The following is a 15,089-nucleotide window of genomic DNA, read 5'->3' on the forward strand; positions in this document are numbered from 1 at the left end:
GTTTTGACGGGTCCCGCAAGTCTAGTGTTAAACCAGTTTTTAATAACATAATTATACACAAATACTCTTCGATTCCGTTACCAGTTATATAATTGAGACTTGTGCCGATACTTTTATTCGCGACTGTACAACAGGAAAGGTAAATATAAAACTCCGCGAATCTCCCAGTGGTGGAATTAAAAGTTAGTGCGACGCGGCCGTAAGTTCTCGCGATAAATCGTAGCGCATTAGCCGAGGGTATAGACGAGCGCACTCGGCGCAGGCTGTGCGCGGTGCATCGACTGGCTCGAACGGTTTTTCAGTGTTCGCGGAACCTTCTGGTCGACAGTTACGAGAAGAACCTAGTTAAGAGAATGTTTTTTTCGCCCCGTGGAAAAACAGAGGATCGCAAGAACTTGGTGAAAAAGCCGGTCACCGGCGATAAATTATGACACCGCTCGAGGGTTTCGATTATAGAAGTCCGCGTCTGCGTTGCGTCTGCTGGATTACACGGGATTACACCTCGTTAGGTGCGTCTCTCTCTCTCTCTCCCTCTCTCTCTCTCTCTCTCTCTCTCTGGTTGTATGCGTCCGTCGCGCCGCATCGCACCGACTCTCGTTTGCATATTCATCGTTAGTAAGTTAATCATTGTAGTCGATAAAAACGTCGGACGACCGAGCGACACGTGACGTCAACGAGCACAAAACAGATTTTCTCGGGGCGAGGAGAGAGAGGGGGGGGGGGAGGTAGAATGAGACCAGAGGCCGGTGAATTTCCAAAGAATCGGCTGCCTGCACACCGGTGTTAAAATGCAACAGGTTTTCGGTGCACAACGGCGCGGTGGCCGATGGGTTCGGGTTCTACGATCTACCGGAGCATTCCTCCGGAGATCCCAGAGTGCCCTGTGTGCGTCCGAGCGAGGACACATCTAGTTGGCTCCGGCTCTTTGCCCTCCCCACCCGAATGACCCGTGGCTTTTACACTTTTACCCGCGGCCACGGGCTCTGCCCGTGCTTAATGAGGATAACAACGATCGCCGTCAAATGCTGCCCAGAATAGAACCGCTCCAGTTCAGTTCCACGTCCTTTCCAGCCGTTCTAAAAATTCGTCCGGCCCGCGTCTTTGCGTTCCAGTTCCCATCGACGTGTTCCGCTTACGGCACATTCGATTAAACTGCGCTACCGGCTCCGCAAGCATTAAATTATGCATCGCGGATTTTATGCATTTGTGATACACACGGTCCGATGGGAAACTGTTCCAGACGTTCGAACAATGGGAAGGATTTTGTTGGGACGATTAAATGAGGAGACACGTTTCGCTTCTGTTTTTTTAGAACTGACCTTCCGTATTTTGCCGTAATCGTCGCCGTTCAACTTTCTACCGAAGATATCGTGATTAATACAGTTTTGCATCAATTTATTCTGGGCTGGAAATTATGCTGCAATATTCAGGCTTCGCTGTTCCTGATCCTTTTTGGTAATTGGGACACTAAATTTCTTCATATCGGAGTCGTATTTAACCATTTACACTCGAATGCTACGTGTCACTCGGAAATTAGAACGTTGCATTTAACCTAGAGTATTTTCGTTTCGCGTGACCCTTTACATTTTGTTCACAGAAAATCGAGCGCATTTACTCGGCCGCCACACTTGAACGTTTAGCGATCCATTAATGCAGAGGAATGTGGGAATCATTTTGAATTAGAGTCTAGTAATTTTTAGCGATGCCTCCGAGGGGACGGCCGAGCGCAGAGATATTTCATTTACGTGGAGGATACGAAAGGGGACGCGCAAAATCTTCCAGGATTGTTTCTGAAGAACTACCGGAAGAGTCGGATTTCCATTTCTACAAGATTACTGTGAAATCACGGAGATTCTTTCCTTCCTATAGAACCTCGCGCAGTTGCAGGAACAAGGACATCAAACTTTGTGCTTTCCGCTGACAGATGATTGCGGAGCATAAAACGATACGATTGCGGAAGATGCAGAGGATGTGCTTCTTCGGTGCGCAGCGTTAATGGGTTAATTAGGGATGAGCGAGAGTACTAAAAGGGGCTGGGGGGTCGTAACGTTAAGAAGAATAATAAGGGGTTGTTTCGCCGGTTTCATTTATCCGTCTAAAGGCCAATGCTTCTCCCTCCCTCTCTCTCTCTCTCTCGCAGCGACCCAATAACTCGTCGAACCTTCTTCTGGAAGTTACACGACTGCCTATACCGCAGAACTTTGTTGCGAATCACGCGATCTAGTTAATACAACTCGGACAGCGAAAAAAGTGGATGAGTAGGTTTCCTTCGTCTCGAAACTTGTGTGCACAATATGTATTCCTATCCGGATAATAGGTTCGCCGATTGGCGCAACTCGCGTTTCGACACGTGCCTCCTTTTTTTACTGTCGTCGCCTCGTGTCCCATTACAGATCTATAAAACCTGATCGCAAAAAGGAGAACAGTGCGCAATCTGGGTTATTAGTATTCATGAACCATTACGTTCACACGTGATTAGGAACGATCACCGATATGCATCTTCCGACTGATTCGAAGATAAATTACTACAAAAGATTTGCAAACTCGGTTTGTCCATTCGTCTCGAGCATTGATAACCAAGGCGTCGTGGGTGGGAACGATGACACCAAATAACGACACTTTTAATAATCCAAACATTTGGTGGACCATCCGGTATCATGATTACACCAAGGATCTCTATGCAAAGATTGCAACAATTTTTTTTTTTGGCATGAAGATCCGCAGACCGACGTTTTCATAATATCTTAGCTCTCCAGAGTTAGGGTACCCTCTTTTCGAAACAGGAAAGTTTGAAAGTTTTGCACGATTACGGGACGATTTGCTTTCCATTCCCCGCGTTAATTCGCACTCGCTCGAGCAAGTGGAGGGAGAGAGGCACAGACCAGCTGCCTCCCCGGATAAGAATTGAAAAAAAGTACGGCATTCAAACGAGGCTTCTCTGTCCGTGGCCGAGGCGTGTGAGCTGGCGAGAACAGTGCCTACCGGCTCGCAGAGGTCACGTGTTCGGTTATCAGCGCGGAGGATCGCGAGGCGGTGGCGAAAAATCGAATCTTCGTCCGATCGATTCGCACAGCTGGTTTTCCACGAGCGGCACGTACTCGCGAGCTGACAGAATAAACAAGGCGGGCCGCACGTGTGTGTGCGTGCATGAGCCACGCACCACGCGGTGCCAGCGATGGGATCGACGAACTCTCGAGCCGACGAGTCACTGCGCCAACAGAAACCAATCTCCCTCGAGCACGCTGCCATACAGCACACATACTGGTACGTACAGATATATATATATATACAACCTGGAAGCTTATAGATCGGCTCCGAATCGAAGAGAGAATAGAACCGGATTAGAATCGAAAGTCGAGGAATCGTGCGACGACTCGAAGACGGGGGAAAGATGATCGATCGAGGATGTCCATTGATTAAGCATCGTCGTACGATATCATCGTTCCCATCGTCACGGGAAGCGTATAGGTCCGCACCGAAGTTCCTGCGTGAACGCAACGAGCGTACGCGTAGCGTAGGTTGCAAACGCACGTGTGTAGGTCCGCCAACTGGCCCCCTCCACCGTCGGTTTGTCCCCCTCCTTTCGCGCCCCTGACAAACCGCCGGACTCGATTGGTCGGACCCGCACCCCTCCCCGCGCCTCGCACGGACTACTCATTCCATTCAGTCACCCGTACGAACTCCGACGCTCTGCCAGCCACGCTACGACCATGCCGCGTGCTCTCCTTTCCTCTCTCCTTCTCTCTCTCGCTCTCGCTTGCCCGACCAAAGCCGCGTTTCCCTTTCCTTCTCTGTCTGGCTCTCGCGTTTACATCCGTCCCGTCCTCTCACTCTCTCTCTATCAATCCTATATCGTTCTCTCTCTCTCTCTCTCACTCTCTCTCGCTCGCTCTCTGTCTCTCTCACACACACCGACAAAAGTGTTATTCACCAGTTCGTCCCGGTCTAGACCGTAGCGGGGTCCTCTTTGCACGCGTGGCGCGCGCGCGGCAGAAACGCGCGCACACACGAGGAGGACACACCATCGCATCGGACTGCGAAAGAGGAACATGCGTCGCGGAAACGTTCGCACAGGTTTCCAACCTGACCTACGCGTGGCACGGCCAGGGGCGACGGATCCGCCGCTGCAATGTCATCCGGTCGCCGAGGAGAGTTTCACGTAGCCGCTTCCCGCGATCCATGGATCCACGGGCGCGATCTGGGTCGTCGCGTTTACAGGATCGGTTGGTTCGGTCGTACGGGGTGTCGGGGGGGGGGGGCTCTATAGGCTGTCTACTCGTGTCCTCGCCGGATAGTAATTAAACGGGAATACGATTTACGTACGTGCGTATTGTTCGTGTGCTTCCTCGCTTCCGTTCCCGCGAAGACGATGAATCAACGCGCGACTGCCAGTCCCCGGACGTGTGAATCACTTTTAGTCAGCAGGGCGACGGCGACGGCGGTGGTGGCCAGTGTCACGCGGCTGCGGCTGCGACTGCTGCGGCGTCGGCGTCGGCGTTGTCGGCTGCGGCTGCGGCTGCGGCGGCGTCGTCGGCACAAGTTTGATCCGCACTACAAAGAAACAGTCGAGTGTTTCGACACACTTGGCACAACCTCCAGAAAGAGAACTTTCTACGAAAGCACGCGCGTAAAAAAGCCGATGTAGCTCGTTGCGACGTAGCTCGCGAGTCCGCCACGCGGATCGAACGGAGACATTCGACTGGTCTCGATCGCGCTCGCGTTCGAACTGTCGCGTCTCCGATGATGCCTCTCCTCTGTCTCCCTCTCTCTCTCTCTTTCTCCGTCTCACTCTCTCTCCCTCTAACTCTATCTCTCTCTCCCTATTGTCGTCCCTATCTCGAGCGCGTGTCGACGAAAAGACAAGAACAACGACGACGACGACGACGACGAGCGAGCGAGCGAACGATTTCAGGAACTCTCACGGTGTAATCTATCCGCGCGGCGCGAGAAAGCGCGTGGAAAACCGAGACAGAGAACGAGAACGACAACGACAACGACGACGAGGACACTACTGCACCACGGTTTGCCCCGGAGTCAACGGCGGCGAGATGCGCTATAAAACATAGTGTACAAGTTCGAATAGTCGACTATAGTCTCTTTCAGGTCCGAAGAAGCTCGGCTGGCTGCCTTCGTCGCGCGCAGAGATGCGCGAGACCGCTGTTTCCCCCTTCCCTTTTCCGTTCTCGCTCTTTCACGATTTCCGTCTTTCTCCCCCCGCTCCTTCTCCTCCTCCCTCGCTCCGACCCCTCTTGCTCTCTTTCTCTCTCTCTCTCTCTCTCTCTCTCGCTCGTTCCTTTTCTCCCCCCTATCCCGGTTTCCAGCCGGTGTGGGTCTTGTCTTTTTCGCTCGGCGCGTCTTCTCTCGCTCTACGCTCGTACCCTTTTGTCCGGGAAGAAACACGCAGGTCGAGGAGCCCGTGGCCTCCGAGGCTCTCTCGGCTCTATACGTGTACATATATACACCGAACGTGGAATCGGTCTAGCGAGACGCGCGCGCGATCGTGGTATTTCAGACGTTGCTGCCCGATCTCTCGCGGCGAACTCCGTCGTCTGGCCCCTCGCCTCGTTTCTCTGGCCCTCGGTGCTTCTCCCTTCCGCCCACCCACCCCCCTCTCGCCAACGTCATCGTCCGCGCGCACACCCCCTCAGATTAACATTGGAGTCGGACGCGTTCGCGGAAAAACAATTCGACGTACACCACGATAACAGGGGTCAGCGATCGTTCGCGCGACCAACGCACCGCACACACGGAACGGCGCGGCGCGGCACGGCACGGCACGGCACGGTGGCTACCGATCTCCGCGAGAGCCCGCGGGGCTCGACGATGCCCCGACACGCCCCCTGCCCCTCCCCCGTGGCCCCCCCAAAGAGCAGTTTCACGGTCCACGGAGATCCGAGTGAATTTTCTATTCCGTTACCGTTCGCGCGGAGCTACGAGGCGAGCGTGGATGCACGCGAAACGATAAGAACAATGCACGCTATTCATCGAGCGCTCGTCTATCGGCTCGTGGTGGCGCGTGACCGGTCGGGATAAAGCTGGAGAGAGAGAGGGAGAGAGAGAGAGAGAGAGAGAGAGAGAGAGATAGGGGCACATGAGCTTTCCCGAAAACCAAAGCGAACACTATCCGGCCCCGTGATTCTCGCAGCTCACATTTTTTTTTTCGACTTCCGTGTGTCGATCGTCGCCCACGCACAATTGTCCGCCGCGCGTGTGTGACGCTTGTTGTGCCACTGGTGTGCACAAGGGAGACAGAGACGGATAGAGAGAGAGAGAGAGAGAGAGAGAGAGAGAGAGAGAGAGAGAGAGAGAGAGGGAGCACAATAGGAATAGAAAGAGCGAAGGATGAAACAAAGAGAAGTCCAAGTCGCTGGAAGCGGAGAAAGAAACTCACAGAGAGACGGTGGGCGAGGCGGGCGGCGGCGTGGCGGGCCGAAGGGAGCGCGTGCTCGAAAGGGCGCGAGAAAAGGGCACGTGCACAGCGACAGGGCGCGAAGGGCGGCCCGCCGGGTGAGGTGGCTCTCTCGCGTGGCTGCGTAACCCGCGGCCCGGTGTGAAAAGTGAAATGACAACACGCGGAAAGAGCGCGGAACAGAGAGAGAGAGAGAGTGAGAGAGAGAGAACTAGTCACAGAGAAAGAGAGAGAAAGATAGAATGCACGAACGGGTTCGCGCGTCGTTGACTCTACGCGCGGCCGTGTCACGGGGTGCTCCTAGAGCCTAGATACGATACTGAGGGCTCGCCACGATTCGTAGCGGCGCTTTCCTCAAGAGGGCGGGAGGCAGAACGGAGAGAACGCGACAGAGAGAAAGAGAGCGCTCGAGAGAGATAGAGAGAACGAGGCGGCAGAGAAACGGAGAGAGAGAGAGAGAGAGAGAGAGAGAGACGTAGACAGAGGAGGAAGAGGCGAGGATCGAGGAAGAACGCGAGAGCGGCCGAGTGGTAGGAGATGCGGGAGGGGCCGCGGAATTCTCTCTGTTATAGATTAAAATTTTTTACGGGGAAGATATTGATTGTTGCTTTTTATTAATGTAACATTAAAGTGGCGCCGCGGAGATAGAAGGGGCCGCGCGGCAGTAGGAACAGGAGGTGGTTGGAGGAGGACGAGTAGGAAGAGGTGGAGGAAGGGGTGAGAACAGAACTCCCGCCGACGAGAGTCGCTGGCGAGAGTGGGGGGACGCGCCGTTGGTGGGGAACGCGACCGAAGAAAGGGTAAAATACACGATATAATAGGGGGACGGGGGAGGGAGACGGCGGTGGGAGAAGCGAGGCGCGGGAAGACACGATGGTGGGGGTGTTCCGGCGTGAGGAGAGGAGAAGAGAAAAGGCAAGAAAAGTAAGAACCGACCGCGCGCACTCTGGAAAACGATGGCAGAAGGGAGGAAGTAAAAAAGAAACGGCGGGGAGAGACGGCGGTGGGTTTCGCGAGGCGAGACAAGGAGGGGGCGGGCGGGGGTGGACAGGCAGGAGAGAGAGAAAGAGAGCGGAGAGAGGAGGCACGGGGAGGGAAGTGGTGGCGGCTCGAAGAGCGGCGGAAATAGTGCCATAAATACGAACATTTTTCGTAGCGTCTTGCAGCCCTGTTTTGACAATCATCCCCTCCCGTGCCGTCGCCGATGCCCCTCCGTCATACAATCAGCCCCGCTTCCTCGTCGCGCGCGTCTTCGCCCCTACTTCGTTTTCTTCCCCGCGGAGTCTAGCTCTCGCCCTCCATCCCTCCCTCCCTGCCACCCTCCGCACCCCCATACGACACAGGGGTCTCGTCACGGCACCCCCCTTCGCCGCGCTTTTGGATCTTAAGTACGCGGGTACACGTATACACGCGACGCAAACGGACAAGCGGCGCGTCGCGCATGTATCTACGGACAACGATGATGACTACCAGAGGCCGACGAGGATGATGATGCTTCGTCTTGGTGGCCACCTTCGGCCGCCCCCTTTTCAGTTATCCGCTTCACCCGCCACGGCTCTCGCCCCCCCCCCCCAACCCCGTCTCGGCCAGCCAGGCGGCTATTCTTCTACTCGCTTTGACATTTTTCGCGAGTTAAGGCCCGCTCGAACTTCGCGGAAATCCATCTTGCGCCGCCTCGAGAAGGAGCACCGTACCACCGCCGCCCGCCACCGCTCGCCGCCTTCTCGCTTCCTCGGTCTGTCTCTCTGCCCCGTTCCCTAGCGCGCTCCCTCTTTTTCTCTATGCTCTCTGCTCTCTTTCGCTCTCGCTCTCCGGCTCTCTCCCGCGCCCGCTCCCACCGGGGCCCAGCCAGCCGGCGGCTCTTCCTCCTACTCCTCCTCCGCCGCCTATTCCTCTCTTTCTCTTTCATTTTTTCTTTTTTTTTTTCTTCGATTCTTCTGCCTCTCCTTTTTTCAGGGGGAGCGAACCGAGAGACGCGAACACGCCGGATCGATTCTTCGTTTCGAGAGAGAACTGCAACGGGAGGAGGCGAAGGAGGAGCTGGCCGAGAGAGAGAGAGAGAGAGAGAGAGAGAGAGAGAGAGAGAGAGAGCTAGTGAGCAGCGGGACCGTACGGGGGTACGGTGGGATATTCCATGGAGCTTCCGCGCGTAATTGCCGAATCGCGGGGCGAGAGCGACGATAAGACGGCGGAGCCGGGCAACTAATTCTCGGCCCCATAAACACCGGAACGATCAACTAATTGGCAGGCTCGTTAATCATCGATAAGGTGGATTTGATGGGTGGCGGCGACCGATTAATCGCGGGACGAGGCAGAGTGCCGCTCCTCTCGCGGGGAGAGAGAGAGAGAGAGAGAAGAAAATCTCTCTCGCAGTTTCGTGTTACACAGGGAACCCGCGCGGCCGCGATCTCCCGTAGATTGCTCCTAGCGGACCATGTAACACTGCACGCCGGCCTGTAACGTTACACTCTGCGCGCGTTTGCCATCGCGCCCGCGCAGCTGCGCCAATTTCTTTCCGCTCTCCACGGAATCAGGTATTAAACGCACCCAAGCCGGACACACGATCGTGCACGCGAAAAAGCAAACGGCCGCGGCGAGTGCTCTCGTAAAACGATGTAACTGCTGTAATACCCGCATCCCTCTTTCTCTCTCTCTCTCTTCCTCTTTCTGTCTTTCTTGGAACACCTGGCGACCGTTTTCCTTTGCAATTGCTGCGTCTTCTTGCTTTTTAAAAAATTGGATCCCACCCGCGTTTCGTGTAATTGCCGGGGAACGCGAGACGCGCGACAATTGGCAAAGTAGAAACGGACAGTGGTGATCAGACACGCCTATATTTCTACCGGATAGCAAGGAGTTATAGGAAAACTCCATTTTGTATTTTGCTGTGGAGTAGAGGATCTTTTAGCGATATTAGAATTTTGCAACCGAGGGTGGGCTGTTCGACTAGTCGTCGAACGCGATACAAAAGCATTCTCAATTAAGATTTCTATTAGACACAGGCTTAACGTTGAGCAGCAATTAGACTAGGAATTTTGCGCGTCGATGACAAGATTATTAAGGAAAGAAAGTTATATACAGCTGATGCTTCTTGATGTAGAGAAATTTTACTTTGCATATTATGCATAATTACTTGCAAAGTTTATGCATTTATCACACAAATGATTTGGCGAAATACAAAAGCCGGTAGAAGAATGTCTAAATTACGCTATTTTCGACTAATTAAAAATGTTACAGGGAAAAATACATTTTCATTGAATTTCTCCGTCCGACAATCGACCTAGGAAATTTTGATTCTGCATAAAGATCCGCAGTTTACTGATCACGTAAGTGGGACGATACCGGTGTGATGGTCAACCGAATTAAAAATTTGAAGCACCGAGACAAAACGAAATAGATAACAAAACGACACCCGCCTGGTTTCGAAAAGAGGCAAGAGAGAGAGAGAGAGACAGAGAGAGAAAAAAGCGAAAAAAGAGCAGAAAACGCGACTCTCGTATCTTATTCCCGGCGTGCGTTCGACTTCCGGGCGGAAGTGGCTGCAAGAAGCTTCTCCGGGGATTATATTTCGTCGCGGCGGAGCGTTGTGGGCCACCCCTCTCCTCTGGTGCGTCAACTGGAAGCCCTACAGGGAAAGGGAGAAAGGGAAAGTGAAACTACGTGGACGCGCGGCGGGAAGCATCGGGGTCGCGATCGATTTAAGGGTCGGTCGGCTGGCTGGTTTGTTATCGGCGCTCGGTTTCCGCGAGCGGGGGGGTTGTATTTTTCGCGCGCGAAATTCACGGCGTATCGTGTGTTCCCGTTTTATCGCTGTTAGCGAATTATCTTGGACCGCGATTATTTTCATGGACCGGGCCAAAAGAGAGAGAGAGAGAGAGAGAGAGAGAGAGAGAGAGAGAGAGAGATTGTGCGATTTCGGAGCTTCCGGTCTGCCGACGGTTTCTCTTGCATAGAGTTTACGGAACAACGACGGCGACAACGACGACGACGCACGGCGTATCTTATCGCGTTACGGAAAGGAATTTTGATTAGAAGGCAGCTCTTTTCTTACGAGGGGCTTTGTAACGCGACTCTGGACGCGGATGGCTTGTTGGCCGAGCGAACAGAGGGGAAACCAAGAGGGAGGGAGGAGGCACCGACGGACGTTCGAGTGCCATCGGGAATAAAATCGTAGGAAGTAAAAAGTGTGCGGGCCGGGGGGTGGAGGGGCGGAAGGAGGGATTTATTAAAGCGAAAAAACGATATCAGGCGCGGCCTTCTGCTTTCTCGTTCATCACAGTCCTCGGCAGCGATATATTTTCTTCTTTCTTTTTTCGAATAACGAGCATCATCGTTATGGCTATCCCCCCACCATCCCACCCCCTTCGGCCTCCCACACCGCCGCCTTCCGCCCCCTCTTCCTTTCTCCTCTCTTTCTCTCTCTCTCTCTCTCTCTCACACTCTCTGCCCCCCCGCGTCTCGTTCCTTCCCGCCGTTTCCTCCGCCGCCCCACTCCCTTTTGTTCGTTCGCAGCGAGTGAACCGAGTCCAGGTTTAATTCTCAAAGCGATAGCAATTTCCAGGCGCAGGAAAAAAAGAATAAAGCGCGAGCTCCGGCTTGGAGAAGGGGCACCGAAGAGGGAGAGAAAGAGCGAGAGAGAGAGAGAGAGTGAGAGAGAGAGAGGAGGAGAGAGAACCACCCTGTCATACTCGATCGATCCGACCTAAGCAATTAATCTATTTAACCTTTCTACTCGGCCGCGCCAGGAATAAAGGAAAGGCGAAGGATTAAATTATTTCGTACTTGAAATTCCAAAGGGAACCGTGCCCGGGCTGCGTTGCGAAATGGATGTCCGAACGAGAAACCAGAAACGAGAGACACTGCGGTCGACTGATTACGGGCCGGATATCTTTCCCGCTGAACAAGAGCCTGTTTCCTTGCATTTTTTTCTTTTCTTATTTCTTTTCGCGATTACGCTCGCAACGCGAACCTCCGCGGCTTCCATCGGAGGACAGCCTCGAACCCACTATGAAATTTTAAACGATCGTTTGACAACGCTTTTGTTACAGCTTCGGCACTGCTCTGAATTTGGAAATGTTTTGACTTGTCGGTCGGTTTCGGATAAGCCTTCTCCGAACCTTCGTTCCTATCTTCTACACAGAATTACTCATTCGGCCCTTGAACCTATTATGCGCTCGCTAATCCTGAGTCATAGCTCGACCCTCTCAGCAATACCTATTCGAGAATTCCCATTGGCCCTTGTCCTTCCCCCCACTACTTCTCAATTTAGATCCCCCAAACTTTTAAGCATGTTAGCGGGACATGTTAAGTTCGAGCGTGTTGAAAGGGCATTCTAGTACGTTACTGTAGCTATACGAAACGTGTGATTTTTAACAGTAACGTTTCACAAACTTCGCTTTTTCCTAAACGAATCTCGTTCACCGAAGCATCGTAATCAACGTGATCTGTCGAGACGTAACGCATTACCGACCGGCGATTATTTCATTATTTTTAAAAGTCCATGACCCCATGTCTCAAGACTTTTTAACGGATCCTTCAACGGCATTTTCAATCGCGAACCAACAAATCACTTTCAGTAACGTCGTCTAAGAATTTCGCTTCAGATATTGTAATGCAGAAGAAAATTGCTAAGCTTCCTTTCGGTACAATACAACTACCGAAAATCCTATTAATCCCTTCACTACAATTTATCTTATGATTACAATGATTAGAACTTCTTTGATGCCTACAATCTACTAGGAAAAATAGAAAATATTTATAAAAAATATTGAATTTAATAAATAATATTATTAATTAATAATATTAATATTATATTTTATTTAAATAATATTTAATTTGTTTATATTTATATATTTATTTTATATTTATATATTTATTGTATAACCACGTGTTTTGTAATGGCTAAATAAAATAAAAAATTTCATTTCAATTTCAAGGGTATTAATGATATGCATATTTAGAAAATTCTGTTCGAAGCCTTCATCGCGAATCTGACTCGATATTATAGTACAAGGGGTAAATAGGATAGATAAAGTGTTCAGAAAATGCTTTGCTTCTGGCGGTGCTGGTGCTTCTTTGGATTTTGTTTTTTGGAAAAGTCCGTTGGAAGCCGCTGGAAGACCGTCGACGGATTCGAAACAGCGTTTTCGGCGGTTTCCCGATAGAGTCGTCGCCAACAATAATTGACCGGGGCGCTGTAGATTCGCAGCAGTGGTGCACGCGTCACTTAATCCCGCAACAAAGTGTCGTTTTACAACGCTCTCGATTAACCCGGCCGGCCAGTCCGGTTCGACGATCGAACACCCGACCGTTCCATCGAATCCGCTCGCAGCACGCTATTTCTGCGCGTCGATCGGCCGGCTGTCTTCCACCGATCAATTAATTGTTCCGCGCGCCGGTAAATGAACGCTTTTCACGTCGTGTTAACAGAGGCGCGGTTCGTGTATCATTAATCGGCGCGGCGGGGTGTCAATCGTCGGCGAGGAGAGAAAGCGAACGAGTGCGAGAAAGAGAGAGAGAGATGTGCTATAGCTGGAAACGTTTCCAGGTACCACCTCGACGACAAGGCATTTAAATAAGTGACGTACGAACTCGGGAGCCGTGCTCGAAACGAGTGTACCGTTTAGTTTCGTTTACAGTGATCTCCTGACGGCACTCGATGGCCCTCGCCGCCGCGTCAAACCCTTCGCAGCCGTGCCCGCCACCGCACGCCTCGGTTTTCCTTTCAGTTTCCAGTCGGTCTCGCGCCGAGCGAGACTTTCCCCGACGTCATCCGCCATCGCGTTTTGCACGGCCACCAATCCTTTTGTGTTTCCCCCGGTCCTCAACTTTTTTGGCGCTCGCAGATTGCGCTCGCAAAGAGCGCTGCGCGAAACCGATCGCGAGCGCGATTCCTCAACCTGTATCGCTTTCCTCTCTGACATTGAATCTAGCACCGTCGAATGTACAAATTATGAGTGCGCTTCAAAGGGTGCTAAACCGATCGCGAGTGCGATTTCTGGGCCTCTTTACGGTATCCAGACTTGGCTTTTACTTTTCTACATTAACTCCACCATTGCCAAATGTCCGAACTTTTAGTTTAATAATTGTTTAAGTTACGAGGGCGCTTCCCTGCGAAATTATTGCATAAATTCCACCATTCGTAAGCGCAGGATCACTTCTGATCGTAAATCGAAAGCTACAACGCATCAGAATGATTACAGCGATTTCTCTACATATGTCGCCAAGGTCCGGATGATAAACGTCGCGGAATTATCCCCACTACCGCTGCCACTACCCCGATGGGTTACGAAGCTCGAGAGGCCCCGGACGCCGTGGAGTGTAAACATAACACGGCTCGGGTATGTCTCCTGGACGATACACGACGCTGGTAAGTCCTGTGTTGTTGACATACATCGAGGGGTCACTGTAAAACAAAGCGAGTCTTTCCGAAGGAAGAGCAATTTCTGGCTAGAATCAGAATTTAAGAGCGCAGCCACGAGTATTCGATCTCAAGGTGGAGATATCGCCGAGGAGAGGACGTAGGATTTTTTCGCTCGGCGGGATGAATTTCGAAAAACGATTGGCAATTCAGGCGTCGCTGTTCCCGTCGGCCGTAAAATCGGTAAGGTAAAGGCCGAAACGTTTCGTAGCGCGGGAAGTCCGTTGGCAGACTCATCAAACTTCCGGTAAATTGATTTCCGCGCGGGAGTATCGAACGGCCGTGAAGCTCGGAGAAATTTTCCCGTGGAATCATCGGGCGGGTGGTGTTCGCTTCTCTTATTTCCCGACTTCCATCGCGTCGGTGTCCGTTGCCTCGCCGACGACGGCAGCGGGCGTCGACGTCGGCGAAATGATGCATCGCTCTATTTGCACAGCCGTCGCGCGCCCGTATAAATTTTAATTTCGGCGGGACGCGCGAATGAGATAATGGCATCTCTCGCGCAGGGAGGGAGAGAGAGAGAGAGAGAGAGGGAGAGAGAGAGAGAGACAGAGAAGCTTTCCGTATCTCGTTCTCGTCGACTGCCGTCGTATACCCCGTCGAAACGTAATCCGCGGAGGATCCGACCCGACGAATGCATTAGGACCGATCGAAGGTCACGCCTCGAACGGGAACGCCTCTCGCATCGGAAATTCCTGCGAAACGGAAAATTCGCGAGATGCCGGCGAGCATCGTCGCGAAACACCCTCGCTAATGTGCAGGCACTTCGTACGCTTAACCCCTTCACCCTCAATCTATCACATTTTATTAGTTCCGTCGATCCTGAGGCGTTCCCTCTGCCTCAGGAACGTGAGGACGAAATGTTTTGACAATTTGTGAAATTCTTAAGCGTGTCTTCCGTTTTAGAAACAGTATGTACTACGTTAAATTAAGGATGATCTGAGATTAATTAAAAACAACTGACGCAGTCCCAGCTTGACTTCGAAGACAGTGTTGCAGAATTTGAATTTCGCGTTTCGATCGATGGAGTTTTCGACCGAGACAGCTACGAAAGGCGTCTCTCATTTCGAAAATATTGCATTCCGAATGTAGCAATAAATTAGCAGCGGGACTCGGCAAGATGCATTCATGTTCAAGCTATAAAATGTCTGGGAAATACGCGTTCCACTGGGAGCGGAAAGGTTAGCCCTGCGATGTATTTTCCGAGGCAACAGGCTCTGATTAATTCGGGATGGATCGATCGGGGGGAAATCCAAGAGGGAA

At 52.1% G+C, this 15,089-nt stretch overlaps 1 protein-coding gene across 3 annotated transcripts in view; it reads right to left on the minus strand.

Moving 5' to 3' along the window:
* LOC143354420 (uncharacterized) overlaps positions 1-15,089 on the minus strand; it is a 138,730-nt gene that overhangs the window by 105,391 nt on the left and 18,250 nt on the right. The window contains exons 1-2 of one of the 3 annotated variants that reach the window (XM_076788489.1): positions 6,392-6,409; positions 4,324-4,551 (exon numbers count right to left, since the gene is read on the minus strand). The exons of 1 other annotated variant lie outside the window; for it this stretch is intronic. The gene's annotated coding sequence lies outside the window, so the exon portion shown is untranslated. Of the gene's footprint in view, positions 1-4,323; positions 4,552-6,391; positions 6,410-15,089 lie in introns of those variants that run through there. One more of the 3 variants, XM_076788488.1, reaches the window with a different exon arrangement.

This window comes from Halictus rubicundus, chromosome 5 (assembly GCF_050948215.1).
Source record: "Halictus rubicundus isolate RS-2024b chromosome 5, iyHalRubi1_principal, whole genome shotgun sequence".
Taxonomy (NCBI): Eukaryota; Metazoa; Arthropoda; class Insecta; order Hymenoptera; family Halictidae; genus Halictus; species Halictus rubicundus.